The sequence below is a fragment of the Nomascus leucogenys genome, chromosome 4, assembly GCF_006542625.1.
Source record: "Nomascus leucogenys isolate Asia chromosome 4, Asia_NLE_v1, whole genome shotgun sequence".
Classification (NCBI taxonomy): Eukaryota; Metazoa; Chordata; class Mammalia; order Primates; family Hylobatidae; genus Nomascus; species Nomascus leucogenys.
Window position 1 is genome coordinate 9,135,405 of NC_044384.1, and position 16,372 is coordinate 9,151,776.

General features: G+C 37.0%; 1 long non-coding RNA gene across 1 annotated transcript; it reads right to left on the bottom strand.

Annotated features, from left to right (window-relative positions):
* Nucleotides 1-254: 254 nt before the first annotated feature.
* On the bottom strand, nucleotides 255-12,856 carry LOC115834674. Its single transcript, XR_004029556.1, has 3 exons — nucleotides 12,785-12,856; nucleotides 1,001-1,151; nucleotides 255-309 (listed from the first exon to the last, which is right to left on the bottom strand). It is a non-coding gene; the product is annotated as an uncharacterized LOC115834674 (long non-coding RNA).
* Nucleotides 12,857-16,372: the final 3,516 nt, after the last annotated feature.

Genomic DNA, 16,372 nt, shown 5'->3' on the forward strand with positions numbered 1-16,372 from the left:
AGTATCTCATGCTATTTGTGACTCTGAGCTGTGGAATAAACACTGCCTTTCCTCGGGAGTGACATCTCAGGTTTTAGCCATTCAAGTCATCATTGCTGCATTTATTCTATAGCCCTAGTTTATAATTTAGTTCCATTCAGGTTTTTATGTAGCAAACAATAAGGCAAAGTGTGTGTCACCAGAATGGTCTGCTGACTCTTCAGAAAATAATGCAGCTAAACGTTCAGGCTCATATGTCAATTGAGGAGGCTTACCTCTTCAAACGTCACTCTCAAGTGAATGCTTTTGGCTTGTCTCCTTTTCTGAAATCTGTAATTTGTAAAGGATGGGTCATAGATTCCATTAGCATCCATCACCAATCGATTAGTCAAAGGCAATCCATTAGAAAGTCAATGAATATTTACAGTTTTTAAAAGAAGTCAGAAACAATAAATTACAAACAGAGTCAGTTAATACACAGAGTGAGAAAATTAAATTAACTCCTAAACTATAGACAGTCACTGAGTTCTCCATGCAAGCTCTCACAAGGCTGAAATCACTTTGGCTGAGCTGAGTTCTCACCTGGATGCTTGACCAGGAAAAGATTCACTGCAAAGTTTCTCCTGTTTGTCAGCAGAATTTGTTTCCTTGGAGCCACAAGGCTGAAGTCTTCATTTTCTTGCTAGTTGTTATCTGCAGACCACTCTCATATTCCTTTTTGATTAATTTAAAGGGGATGACAAAGGGGATTTTGCAGCTATAATTAAGATCCCCTGAGGGGATAACCTTTGTCATCTAACCTAAGATATCACGGAGTGGCATTCCTTCACATTCATAAGTTCTGCCTACACTCAAGACAGAGGGTGAGCGAGTATACAAAATATGTACACCTAGAGGTGGGAATCTTGGGGCCACCTTAGAATTCTGCCAAACACGAATTTATTACAGGATGTCAGCCTCTCTTTTTTTGTTGTTTTTTCTACAACAATGTCTTGTCTGTTTTTTGATAGAGTCCCCTCACCTGTGTCCATCATCCAGGCTGTCATCAGTGGTCTCCAGGCTGGATCAGCTACATAGTTTCTCCTTCTACGTGTGTGCATGAAGGCTGAAGTCAGTGGGAGTCTCTCTGTATCCCCTGCTGATAGGATCCCCTCAAGACATCAAAAACGACCCTGGACAACACGTAGAAATAGAAGATAAGACTGTTTCTTTAGCTCTCACTCCACTTTATTTTTGGGGTCTTTTAGAAACACTATACTGGTTCAGTCTCAAGACTTTCCCTGAGAATTAGTCCTTGAACTTTTTTTAGTTGTTCCTGTGAAAACAGAAGCTTAGCCCAGTTGAAGAGATCCCAAAGAAGACAGATACTCTGCTGTCTCTCCATCTTACTTTCCTTGCCTGCATTCCTAACACACCAAGGAAATGTTCTCTTCAAATGCCCTCCAGCATATGAATGAACAGAAAAGGACCCCCCAAAGAAAAGGTACGCTCCAGAAACATCTCAGCTGCAGCCAAGATGCTATATGACACATGAGAGAAGTGGAAACTCCTTAAGGGCGGAGGCTAAGTAATTTGCCCAAGATGACAAAGATAGTGGCTAAAGAGCTAAGTGACTATAAAACCTGAGATATTTTCACTTGCTTTCATGTCGGATGTTTCACAGACTTGACAAATTAAGAAAGGGATGTTAAAATTTGAGGTTATAAAATTAATTATTTTGGAAAAATTAATTTTATTTGATTTATAGTCACCAGGAGTATTTGTTGTATATATACTGACTCAGATTAACTTAAACAGTAAAGGAGTTTATTGTAAAGGGTCACCTCCCAAAACTAATTCAAAACCTAGCAGAATAGGCTCAATAGTAATTGAGGGAGAAGATGCTTAGCTACTTTTCCTGACAGAGGAATGGTCTGTTCGGCATCCGACTACAGCTGCTCTGCCTGAACACTCACCTCCAAGCCACTGGACTTGCTTCTCCAACATACTTGTTACTAATAACCCTAAAGGGACCTCTACACCTTCAGAGCATCTCATTCACTGTCCATGGGCCATGTGCCGCCAGGGGCTGGAAAGAAAGATGGTCTCCACTTCTCCCTTCTAGACTGAGTGTCAAGCAGTCCAGTTGCAAATGTTCACTGAAATATTCATCATCATGGAACTACTAATCAACTTCCTTTGCAATATAAATCTTACTAGAATAGTATCCTGTCATCACAAAAAACTCCCCTCAATTTCCTCTTGAGTTTTCAAATCTTATTCGTCTTTCAAACTGCCTGTCCTTCCTTTCTCCCTTCTTTTGATCCCTCACTTGTCATACAAACCTTAAGGAAGATAAAATAGACAAAACTCAATCCAACGTATACATATACCACTTACAAGGGAAGAAAAATATGGCATAATTTCATCCTCCAAGTTGCTCGACTTCTAATTAGTGGTCTCTGCTGTCTTCCCTTTTCAGTTTTTCTCATTTCTGTGATTCCTCTCTTTCTTTCCTTTACCTGCTATTGTTTTCCTTCATTTCTGACATTTACTTCTGTAACCTCCACAATTTTCATTTACAAGTGATCTTTATCATGTACAATGACCCTGGCTTCCATGGAAGAGGAAGGAATCCATTCAGCAGGCAGACATGTGTCTATCTTCTGAAACTGCTCCAAAACCTTTCTCTACCACATATAATTTGGCTTAATCAACTGTCTTGAAGCACTTGATTATCTTCTGGGGTCTGTAATCCTCCTCATTTCTTAGAATTAAGTTAGTTTCTCCCCACTTTTTTTCACTCACTCCCTTTGAGGATAACTGGATCTTTGCAACAATAATTCTAGAAGTTGTCCGGGAAAGAAAGATAGATAATATAATTAAGTTTTAAAATCTCATAGGAAAGCGAAGGTCCTCCCCTTAAGAAAAGATTCAATAAAGGGAAAGCTGGTTCATGGCAGAACCAGAAGTGGGTCTCCTAATGCCTAATTCAGCCCTGTCCCCACTACTGTGGCAACAGAGTACAATAAACTTCTGATCCAAGGCGCTATTATTCAGGAATTGATTTGAGAGTGAAATAACTTCATTTCACTGAGGAACTGTAAGTAAAATTTCATTTAAATTGCACACACAGGTTCTATGAAAAGAAAACTATACTAAAATAGTTTATACTATTTTATACCATTTATTCAGCTCCTACTGTAAAGATAAATTAACTTCCCCCAGGTGTTAATGATACTATCTGCCAGGTGATTAGCACACATTAACTCTTTTGTCTCCCATCAACTACATGGAGAAAGTGTTATTAGTCCATTTTTAGAAGAGAAAATAATATTTAAAGAAGTTAGGTTACTTTTCCAAGGATACTCAACATATATGAGGCTTCAGTAGAATTCAGCTCAGGACCAATCACCAAGTCTATACTCTCTTTTCAAGACGCTGGAACAAAGGAGTGAAGGAAGAAAGTGAGAAAGAAGGAAAGAAGGAAGGAGGGAAGAAAGGAGGGGAGAGAGAGCAGGAGTTGAAAGAAAGAGAAGAAAAAGAAAGAGACACAGAGAGGTTAGGAAGGCCAAAAGAAAAAGGGAAGAGAGGAAGGAAAAAAGATAAAGAGAAGGGAAGGAAGAAAAACAGAGAGGGAAAGAGAGAGCTAAGAAGGGAGAGAAGGGAAAAGCAAGCGAAGGAAGGAGGGAGAAAGGGAAAGGAGAGAGACGTGGCAAGGAAAAAGATTAATGTTAGCAGTCATAAACTGCTAGAAGACAGGATGTAGCAGGGCAGCTAGGAAACACTTGCTACTTTAGGGACAGCCATAATTATTTTAAAATACAGATGGAGCATAAATCTGAAGGGAAAAAAGAAGCTCCCATTTCCACTTTAATATTGGGAAATAAAAATATAAAACGTAGAAAATGTTAGAGATAATCAAGCTAAGTTTGCATCATCCTGCTTTCAAACGGTATTGCCTAGGAAAAGAGGTCTTGACAGTGCATATGGATGGAGGGTGTATCACAAGATATAATCAGGAAAAATACTGGCTATCTTCCTATTTTATGAGCAACACCTTCACTATCTTCAGAGTCTACCAAAAAGCAGACATTAGTGAAAATATTACGCATAAAAGGCTTTAAGTTGTTGCCACAGGAACAATAAAAGCAGTTTTGCTTGGGGTGTATGTCCAAGTCCACCTTATCCAGGCATTTCAAGATATTTCCTTAATTTGTCAAACACTAAAAGACAGCAACAGGCATCACACGACTTAGTGCACGGAATAGCACACTATTAATAGGCAAATTTCTACTTCTCAAAATGAGCAGTATGACTAATTAACCTCTGTTTTATATAACAGATGAAGTTGAAAACAGCCCTGAAATTGAGGCTGTCACTAATCAGCCTTAGAGAGCACTAGCTCAAAACCAACCTGACCTCAGCTGGTGACTGTGCACCCTTTACCGCCATCTAGAGTCCAAAATCCCAAACAACAGGCAAAGCCACCCAGAGGATATGAAAATTAGCCTAAATTAGTAAGAGGGGAACAGTATCTCCTGCATTGTCAACGTTTTGTTTTTTGTTTTTTTGTTTTGCATTTTTATCGCCCAACTAAGGTAACAGCCTGCTTATGGAAGCCGTCTTAAGGACTGTGACAAGCTCTGTGTGAATCACTTGACAACGATGGTTTTGAACTACAGCCCACACAATAGCCTCTAACTCAATAGCCTCTCACTCAAGCACTTTCTGTCATAGCAGTACACTAGTTACTAGGACATTCTAGAGACACCAATAAGATTATTTTTATGAGGAGAGAGGTATTATTGGAATTAAAAGGACAAGACTTAGTCATTCGTTCTTCTTTTGTTCGGTGATTGCCGTGTTGACAGAGCCACTAAAAGAATGCTCTTTTTTTTTTTTTTTTTTTTTTTGAGACGGAATCTCACTCTGTCGCCAGGCTGGAGTGCAATGATGCGATCTCGGCTCACTGCAACCTCCACCTCCCGGGTTCAAGCGATTCTCATGTCTCAGCCTCCCAAGTAGTTGGGATTACAGGTGTCCACCACTATATCTGGCTATTTTTTTTTTTTTTTTAGTAGAGACGGGGTTTTGCCATTTTGGTCAGGCTGGTCTCGAACTCCTGACCTCAGGTGATCCGCCCACTTCGGCCTCCCAAATTGCTGGGATTACAGGTGTAAACATTACAATAAACAACTTGCCTAATCTTGATTCCTGAATCAATTAATTCTTAAATTGCCCTACTATTGGGTAAAATGTTTAGCCTAGCAGGAGGAATATGTTACTAACATAAGGTCAAGATTGCTATCGAAAAGTGCAGCCCATCTGCATTTTTTAAAGAATCTTCAGGTTTAATTACATCAGTGATTTGATTTTAATCTATATAGAAAAGATGTCTTTTATTATATATGTAATGATAGCCAATGAAAACTAACATAGAGTTGCTTGATGCTTATACCAAAGAAGGTCTGATTATGTAAAAAGACAAATGATGTTACTGCTTTACATAGACAACTTGGTATTTCTAATTTGTGTTACTCAATTGGAGTCTTAATCCATGGAATTTTGGTATATTTTGTCTCATTTTGCAACACATAGAGCACTTAAGCAAATACTATTATCACTAAGCATCAAACAATAAGCAACGTATTTGAACAAATGTGTAAACACATACATAGCAATATGTTGTGAGATTTTATATTTTTATTTATTTATTTTTTGAGACGGAGTCTCGCTCTGTCGCCAAGGCTGGAGTGCAGTGGCGCGATCTCGGCTCACTGCAAGCTCCACCTCCCAGGTTCACGCCATTCTCCTGCCTCAGCCTCCCAAGTAGCTGGGACTACAGGCACCCGCCACCACGCGTGGCCAATTTTTTTTGTATTTTTAGTAGAGACGTGGTTTCACCATGTTAGCCAGGATGGTCCTGACCTCGTGATCCGCCCACCTTAGCCTCCCAAAATGTGAGGTTTTATTTTTAAAGAACGATATATCCCTAAATTGTCATTTATTATATTTATTATAAGGCCTATTTAATTAAAAAAATACAGAACTAGTACAAAGATAATAAACCACCCGCAGACCTTGTACCTAGAGGTAATCCCCCCACAGAGAGAGCTCATCATTGAGTCATATTGCACATACATGGTTATAACCTACTTTGTTCTTCCAAAAATCTATTTTTTAATGTATGATTACCCTAAAATATGAGCAGTAATTAGAAAATAATAATATATCTTAAGACCAACAAATTTAAAGCAAAGGATGATAAAAAGAAAAACTAGAAAATGCTGATTGCCTTATTCATCATTTTATTCAATCTCTTAGTTACATTTATAAATCTTAGCACAATAAGGTATAATTGGCATAAACAGAAGTGAATAAATTTATTTAAAACTTATTTGAAAGATATTGAGGACCTGTAAGTGACCAGTTGCATGTGCAGGTTAGAGACAGGACTTTCTTTTGTACAGAACTGAGTTCTAGCCTCCCCGCCAAAATGTCAGCTTCTTTCTCAAGTCTGACTGTACATCAGAATCAACTGGAAAGCTTCTAAAATGTATTTTTTCTTGGGACCCATGACAAACCAATAAAATCAGAATATTTGGGGTCCTTGATAGTCTTTACAAAAGCTCCCAAGTTAAGATGTAATGAGGGTTAACATGCAGTAATGAACACATAGTGAGAATTGATAACCACTGGTCTAAAATATGTTTAAACCGTGAGACTAAATGAGAACATCAAGCGATTGAGATGGAAAACAGAACAGAACTATAGGGTGATCTCAGGATTATTTCAGCTTTTAGGAAGGTTGGAGAGATGAGGAAACAATAAAAGATATTAAAGGATATTGAGAAGGAGCTATAAGGGGGTTTTAGGAAAATTGGGAGAGGATGGGGTCCTAGGAGTCATACAAACGTGTTACCAGGAGGAAGGAATGACTACTCGTGATGTTGTGATGTAAGAAATACATATTCGCGGTGGCTCACGCCTGTAGTCCCAGCACTTTGGGAGGCCGAGGCGGGCAGATCACGAGGTCAGGAGATCGAGACCATCCTGGCTAACACAGTGAAACCCCGTCTCTACTAAAAATACAAAAAATTAGCCAGGCGTGGTGGCGGGCGCCTGTAGTCCCAGCTACTCGGAGAGGCTGAGGCAGGAGAATGGCCTGAACCCGGGAGGCGGAGCTTGCAGTGAGCCGAGATTGCACCACTGCTCTCCAGCCTGGGTGACAAAATGAGACTCCATCTCAAAAAATAAAAAATAAAAAAAGAAATAAATACATATTTTGGTCTTCATCCCTAGCTCCCGGCCAGAGCTCTGAAACCCATGATGCTCCTATGGCATCTTCAGCATAATGTTTGGTTTTGTCCCCAGCTTCTGAAACATCTTCAGAGCAATAAAGGAGAAAGGAGTGTGTTTTGTGACTCATACCAAGCCCCTTTCAGCCTCACGTTTATGTTAATGAGGTGACTTTTGGAAAGCCCCTAAGAGTGGGGAGCTGCTTGTCATAGAAAACCAACCATAGGGATTATAGGGTTGGAATCTTCAGACCACTCCAACTCAGACCTCTGGGGAGGAGAAAGGGGCTGGAAACTGGCTTAACCAGTGAACAATAACTTAACCAACTATGCCCATGTGATGGAACCTCCATATAAAGTCTAAACAATGAAGTTCAGGGAGCTTCCAGGTTGGTGAACACATTGAGGTGCTGAAAAGATGGTGCAACCAAAGAGGGCGTAGTAGCTCCCCACCCTTCCCCATACCTTACTTTAGGCACCTGGTCCATTTGGCTATTCCTGAGTAGCATCCTTAAAATAAACTGTTAAATGTAAGTAATGTGCTTCCATGAGTTCTGTGGGTCGTTCTAGAAAATTCTTGAACACAAGAAGGAGGTGGTAGGAACTTCCCAACTGATAGCAGGTTGGTCTGATATGCCAGAGGACTGAACTTCTAACCTCTGGAGTTTTTGTTAGCTCTGAGTAGTTAGTGTCAGAACTGAGTTAAATTTTAGGACATCCCGTTGATGTTTGAAAAATCAGAGAATCGCTTGGTGTGGAAGAGACCCACCCGTTCAGTGTCAGAAATGTGAGAATGTAGAGAGTAGAGAGAACAGAAATAGAGTTTTTCTCCTTATTACGCATGACAAAAGATAGGTCAGGAAATCCAGGGATTGAAAATTGATCATTAAATTTAGCAAAATAGAGGATGAAGGTAACCTCGACAAAAGCAGTTTTGCTAGACTGATGGAGACAAAATTTGATTGTAGCCTGTATAAGCAAAAATGGGAGGAAATGAATATAAAAAAGTCTTTCAAGGATTCTTGTTATAAATAGAGCAGAGAATAGGATGGCAATAAAAGGCAGATTTCATATCAAGGGAAAGATATTTTTAAGGGGTAAATGACCACAAGCCTGTATTCTTACAAGAATGATCTAGAAAAGAGAAAAATAATAATAATGCAGAAGACTGAGGAGACAGTTGTTGAAACACTGTTCTTGAACTGTGTATGTGGCCAAGGCTGGCTCAGCAATAGTACAACATAGGAGGAAGCGTGGCAGTGTATATGGTGTGCATGCATGGAGGCTGGGGTAAAGAAATGGGAAAATGCCTTTTGACTGCTTCTGTTTTCTCTGGGAAGAAAGAAACAAGGTCATCACCTTAGAGTAAGGATGAGTGTGGTGCAGATGGAGGTTTGAGCAGAGGGGAGTTATAAAAGAAGCCCTCAAGAGAGAAAGCAAGTAAACAATCTTGGTAAACGGACATTCCCTGCCAGTGCTGCTGTGATATTCTGTCCATTGTAGTTGCCCAATAAATATTTATTAGGTTAGGAAATGTATGTTTTTTTTCATGAAATGTTGCTCAAATGTAATCTAAATTTTTTTTATCATCTAGGTTAAATCACTGTATCCACCAAAATAATCAGAAAGGTTCTTAGACAGTATTTTCTTGCTGTCCTTGAATAACAATTTACTATTATATTCCTTGGTTTTATGGAGGAGCAACAAAAGAAAGAGTCTTATGATGCCTGTCCCCTTTCTAATCAGAGGTTTTGTGTTTGTTTTTATTTTATGGAGTTTTTTTCTTTTCCGTTTTTTTGAGATCATTGTCTTTAAATGGCTTAATATCTCTTCTATGACGTCTCAAGTGAAATTTTTTTTATTTTGGAGATGCTAGAAAATTGACTCATACCTCATATTCAAACAAGCACAGTATGCCTTCTCAAATAATGAGAGCTGTGTAAATGAATGACTCTCTTTTTTTGTTACATCTATAATTTAACTCAAAGCCAAATCTGTGCCTCAACTATAACAAATATGAGAAGCACATTGTTTGCACAGTTCAGTTCCAATTTCCCTCCAACTCTACTTCCTATTCTAATTCACATTATTCTGAACCCTAATTTTATTCAGATTTATATTTTACCACTTTTTCTAAACTATCATGAATCTATTTATTATGTAAAGTGATGTATAAAGATAAATAGGTACAGAAATTTAAAAGGTTGGAATTACAAATGTGATTTGCTTACAAAATTCTGATAAATTATTATACTGCGCAGTTCTTGACCCATTAAATACTTTTAACTTATGATCACATTCTGATGCTCCTCTTAATCCTTGAGTTACACAAAACAATTAAGATCACCTAAGTTAAACCCTGAGTTCAGACTTGAATTATCTTCTTACCCATCGCTGTAGTTAGTGTGTGCTAAAATTCTCACTAAGATATTCAGACCAAGTTCTTCACCCTGCATCTGGTGTTGCTTAATCCTCACAAGCTGAAGAGGTTAAAATGTCTGCTCTTAAACTACAAGTTGAATGTAGTTTTCCAAAATCATTTCATATTTCAATTTTTCTTTCTAATGTGAAGTAATAAGCAGGCAGCTATCTCCTGCCAACATTGACCTATCAGTATAGATTTTCTTCTTTGTATTTCTTTCCTGATATTAACAGCTAGCTTTTCTCTGCACATATTTTAAATGCTTTTGTTTTTCTGATATTTGCTTCTATTTCTGGTATTTACATCAACATTATGCAAATAGATTTGCAAACATGCTCCTCATACCCCAAGATTATTTGCCTATTGTTACAGAAATATCTTGAGGAAGAATGAGAGGGCTTAGAAAAGAAAATCTCCCCCAAGTGCACATAGATATATAAAAACCAACAGAAAGTGACTGTGTCCTTTCATTTTGCTGACATTTAAAGGACTGCATTTCTTTTGGTGACCCCCCTAAAAGCTTCCAACCCACAGTTTCATGGACCTTCATCAAAAGATGTTATCATGTTGTGTCGACCAACAAAAATAGCACTATCACATATAAAACCGGCCTGCGTAAAACTCACTCAGCCTCAAGGGCACAATAAATCCAGAGCCATTTTAATATTGAAAGTTCCAAACAATATTTTCATTCTAGGCTTTAAGCACACATTTTTGTAGGTACTAGTTGAACGCTTCTTTTTACAGTTCATGCCACACGGTGCTGTCTGTAAATTCCCACAGAGGCCCACTGAGACGCTTATGTCAAACTGCACCATGGCTGTTAATTCTTAATGTCTGCAGTAAATGTGCGGGCCTTAGGGTGAGTTATAAGACTTGACCATGGAAAACGATGAAGGGAAGGAGGAGGAAATGAGGGGCAGAATAAACCAAGAAAAAAAAAAAGGCAAACACAAAAATTAGTATAAGAAACTTACACCTGGAAGGAAGTTAAACTCCTTAATTATACTGTTGAGTACACTGAGGTCCAGACAGTTTGCAAGACCGATCTAAAGTGGCTGGGCTATTTTATGCCAAAGGCAGGGATGTTTTGAAATTCCCATCATATTACATCACCCTGTCATAATAGAAAGAGTTAACTCACTGAAGGAATTAAAATGAAAATGCAAGTGTTGCCATCATGATGATGATTGAAATTTCACGGTGTAATTAACATTTTATCCAAAACGCTGTTGTTGAGTGAGAAGTCATTATCACGCTACATTAAAATGACTGGATTTTTAAATGAAGAGAAGTTTTATTCCCAAGGAGAAAGGTCTCAATAATGGAGAGCAATTGAGACCTACCACAAATAGCTCTAGAAAAAGCAAGGATGCAACATAAAACATTAAATATTAGCCAAGGAAATATCAAGATTATCAGAAATACAAAAGTTAAAAAAGCAATTTGTATTGTAAAATAATTTACAATAAAAGGATATTAAAAGTAAAATCATCTGTCGTGTTTAACAGCTTGATTCCAGCATTCTGAGCTTGTTAATTCTGATATTCATTTCTCTCCATACTATGAATAGTAGTTTGGAGGTCAAATTTTCACCATCTCTAACAAAAATTGAAGAGAAAGCAAAGCCCTTTCTTGTTGTGACAAAATATTTCCCAAAATGAGAATCAAATCTCATATGCCCATATCACAATGGGATGACAAGTAATGTTTATGTAAATTTTCAAAAGGTTGAAGTATAAGAAAGCTTTAGTCACAAGAGGCTTTCCCTGAGCTGATTCATTTTAGAGTTTGTATGAAAACAAAAGCTAAAAAGAAGTGAAAATGAAGTAATAAATGAACAGTGTTGTATTGCGGAAGACATTATCACTATGAAAATGAAAATTTGTAATGAAATCCAATATTGCACTGAGTTTAATAAAGCCAGCAGTCACTTCAACTTAACAATAAAGGAATCTCATGGAATGATGAATTAGCAATATATAATACTTTTTAGCTACTTTTCATAGGCAATGAACAACTTGCAGGAAGCTATGGTATTTGTATTCCTTGATGTTTTTGGTAATAAAAGTGTTTAGCTTGTTTAGCACAGATGCCCCCTTCCAAATAACATGACGGACATTACATATGCATAGCTTCATTTATATAACATACAATTACCAAGTGCTTATTGAGTACATGCTGATAAAGAGAGAAGCATAAGTATGATTTGCAGATAAGCTGGATTTCCTATTAGAATAATGACATCAAACAAAGCTATATCATCATTGTACATGATATAAATTCTCTCTTCTGGAAACTATATAATATAATCACATTTTATCAATTTACAGATCCTCAGAGTAACCCAGGAAGATCGATCCTATATATTCTCTAAATAGAAGGCTCACAATAGTTATCTTATTTAACTACAGAGTCCTGAAGAATCCAGTGATAAACACATTCGTGCTCAATAAAAAATTACAAACTAGCCTGTGAGTGCTCTGGCCTTTTTATTCTATTCCTTGTTCACCGGCAATCTCGTCCTCTCCCAGAGTTTGAACTGCAAACTACATACATATGATGCCCACATTTGCTCTAGACCTTACATATGAGCTTCTCTGGGTTCTCATGGCTCAGACACATCTTGGAAATATCCACCTCCATACCCCACAGGCACCTCAAGCTTTAGGTGTTTAAAACAGAACTTCTATCATACGCCTCCTGAACTTCTTTCTCCTCCTGCATGAACTCTTTCAGGCCGCAGCCTCACCATCTCATCTGCCATTCCAGCTAGAAAGTTTGTCCTCAGTTCGACTCTGTTCTCTGCCTCAAGCCTTGTGCCCAATCAACCAGCAAGGCCTAAAAGTTTTCCCTCCTAAAAGGTTTACAAAAGCATTCCTTCTGCTGCATCCCTATCCTGGTTCAGCCCAGGTCATTTCTCAACTGAGCTGCTGGAATGGCTTCCTCGCCAGTCTCTCTGCTTACCTTCAAAATAGCATCTGCAGAGGCTCCACCTGCTCTCTCTGCAATTCTGGGTGTGTCTGCTGTGAGTGCCAAGGAAGGCCACCTCTCACAAGCTGGCCTAAGCATGATCTAGCCCTGTCCTGTTTTGAAAACTTACCTCTTGTCACTCCCAATGACACTATCCTTCACAGTTTTTTTGTTGTTCCATTATTTGGGGTTTTTTTTTTTTATTTTCTTCATGTTCTTTTTATCCAGCTGCACCCTTCTTGACTAAGCAAACTGAGCTAAGGCTTTTAGACTCAGCTCTTACAAAAAGGCTTTTCTGAAACCAGACTCACAGAGATGCCTGAGAAAACATAAAGGAACACATTATCATTTCAGACTCAAATGAATCAAGGATCTTGCCCATTAACAGATTTTACTAATCATGTTAAAGATATAGGCAATCAAGAGCTCAAATGGAAATAAATAGAGGCCTGGAGTTTTGAGAATGGCTCCCACATCTTTCTTTTTGACATCAGACAAGTGCTCTGTGGCCCACAGTAATAGTTATTTAAAGCTTATTTCCCCACAGTGAGGATGTTCCATTTATGAAACACGTCCATTTCATATCCCAGCTTATGTGACATACTGGCAATCCTTAAACAGAGATATCTTGTTAAGAAGATCCCATAGATAAGGATATTCTAGCAAATATTATTAATCTATTTACTAGAAAGTCCGGTTAGCATACTGACAAAGTTACCCGGGTTGCCTGTCTGCTTTTATTTCCCCCAGGTGTATACCCCAACACCATCCCCACGATAGGAGATGAATAGTGTGAATAAATAGAGCAGGCCAGCTGATTTAACTCTTCCTTGTCCACTGTCCTATATTCCAATAGAAATACCTGAAATTTTGTCATAACTATTTTGATATGGCTATATCCACAGAGGTACTTATATTGGGAGAGTGGATGTTTTCAAACAATCTAAAAAAAAAAAAAACCTTAAACTTTTAATCTTTTAAAAAAATTCATTACCTCATAAATGTACACAGCAGACACTTACATTCCCTCCCACACTTCAGCCCAGTAAACCTTAATGATTGTATTTCTGGGTGGATAAGGCTTTGGGAATAGCTAGAAGTTGGACGGAAATGATTAGGGATGTCTGTTGCACCCTCTGGCAATTTTAAAGTCATCAAAATAAATATCAAAAGAGTAAGATTAATTTTGTATTTAAACACAACATTTGCCTGTCACTACTTTTAACCTGCATTGAAATTTTCTAGTAATATGTTTATTCAGAATTATGTTTCTGAATTTCAGGTATTTCAAAAAATCCTAAGCTTCTTCATGAATATGTGCCTCTAATTTTCTCTCCTAATTGAAATAGAACTCTCCTCTGATAGTACAGGTTCTCTGCTGCTCTCTCTATTAAAGGATATTCATTTTTACACCCCGGAGCCCTCAAGTTCCAGAGGTGGTACTGGAGTCTCTCCTACTTCATGGTGCAATTCACATCCATTTGTGCAAGAAACACTTGTTCTTTTAGGTCTCAAGCTTCCTCAACTATTAAAATCTACTGACTTCGAGACACTCCTTCTCTTTTCAATTATAACAGATGCCATTTCTTGGGTTATTTAAGGGTAAGTTGTTTAATTTTAAAACATTTGGGTTTGTCTATCTAGCATTTTGTTTTTATGTCTAGTTTATTTGAGCTATGGTCAATAGACATACTCTGCAAGCTTTTAATTGCTTGAAATCTGTTGACTTGCTTTGTAGCCCTAAATATGAGCAATTTAGTTAAATAATCTGTGAGTACTTAAAAGGAGTACATCACTGAATTGCTGGGTGCAGTATTCTATACAATATTGATCGTGCTGTGAAACAAAGTGTTGAGCTCTTCTATGTCCTTACCAATGTTGCACCTGTTTGTCGTATCACTTTCTGAGACAAGTCTAGATTTGTATATTTTTATTTGTATCAATTTTGGCTTTATGTGCTTTTCTTTATATATGTATATTATTTGAGCTATGCAATTAGGTTTTTATTTTAATTAAGAATTGCTAAGTCTCCCTAGTTGTTTGACCCTTTAATTATGATGATTTTTTATCTCTAGTAATGCTTCTTTCCTTAAAATAGACTTAATCAAATATTGGCATATTCAAGGTAGATTTGTTTTATTAGGTTTTTCTGAACATGCTTTTCCATACTTTTATTTTTTAACCTTCTGGTTTCTTATATTTAAGACATATCTCTAGGAAACAGCATATAATAGTAAGATTTTCTTTTTTATCCAGTGCCACTGTTTTTTAATGTGTTTAAGTAATTCATCAATAACAGGGTATAAATCTACATTCTTATCATTTGTTTGCTATTTGTTTCTATTCCTCCGCTATTGAATAGCTGTACCATTTAGAACATACACCACCTTGGCCAATGCTCTAGGGAAAGAACGACATGGAGAATTGTAAACTGACTCAAATGATTTCCCCTGGAAGTGACATGTCACTGGGCAAAGACAGTCACATGGCCATGCCTAAATTAACAGGAAACAGACCAAGCAACCTTCTGTTTTCCCAAAAGGTAAGATGAACAAGGCACATCAGGAAACACTAGTAATATCTTGGACATTCTACTTACATTTTTAAAACTTCTGTGTGTCAGAGAGCACCATATAGGGTATTAAAAGTCAAGTGACAAGTGGGTGAAAGGTATTTCAAACATGTATTATAAAAAGTGATTACTATCCAGAATATATAAAGAAATCCTTTCTTTCATTTGTAACAGATTCAATTACATAAATATGAAAAATTTTAGACTTTCTTCTTGTGTCAGTTTTAGTAAGTTGCAGTTTTCTTGAAATTTCTTCATCTAAAATTAAAAATTTGTTGTCATAGACTTCAGACATTTGAGTACTCAAAACATTTATTACATCACCATGCATTTGCTTAAAAGTAACTTAAGTACTCCAGCAAAATGAAAAGCAAATCAAATAATGTAACAGAATATGAATCAAGGAATTTAAAATAAAACCACAATAGAGCAATAATATATTGACATAGTATTGTGATACATTGTATTTCACCCTTTATAGGTGAAGATTTGGGAAAACATGCATTTTCATATAGTCTATGAAACAGTATAAAGTTCAAAGTGCCTATATCCTATTGTCTAGAAATTCTTCTCCTAAATATGAAAAAATAAAGAGCACAAAAAGAAATGTACCATAAGGCAAATCTATGCGTACTGAAATGAAACTCTCACTGAAATATATCAACAAGTTAAAAAAGAATTCCATATTGATATTTAGAGGGGTCTATTTATGTTAAACTTATATACACAAATAAAATCAAACAAGCTGCTCTATGTACCTATATGTATAATTCAAGAGTATAGATAATGGTCTCATACGACCAACTAGAGAATATTACCAGAGTGGCAAATAAAGATGGATGAAGGTTAAGAGAAACATTTACTTTATCAAAATTTTTTGTATGTTTTACAATGATAATTCAGTAGTTTCTGTATATGTAAAACAATAGTATACTGAATAATAATATATTAAGACACGTTCTAAAGAACAACTAAATTGTTTCAGATTAATAGAATTATTTATACTCTAAATATTTTCAAATGATTTTTCACGCTTTATCAAAATAATACATACACGAAATAATACATCAAGTGTTTGTTAGAGAAGGCCTCTTGATGAAAGCTGAAGTCCTTTTTCCCATCTTTTTCCAGACCTCACCATCCCAA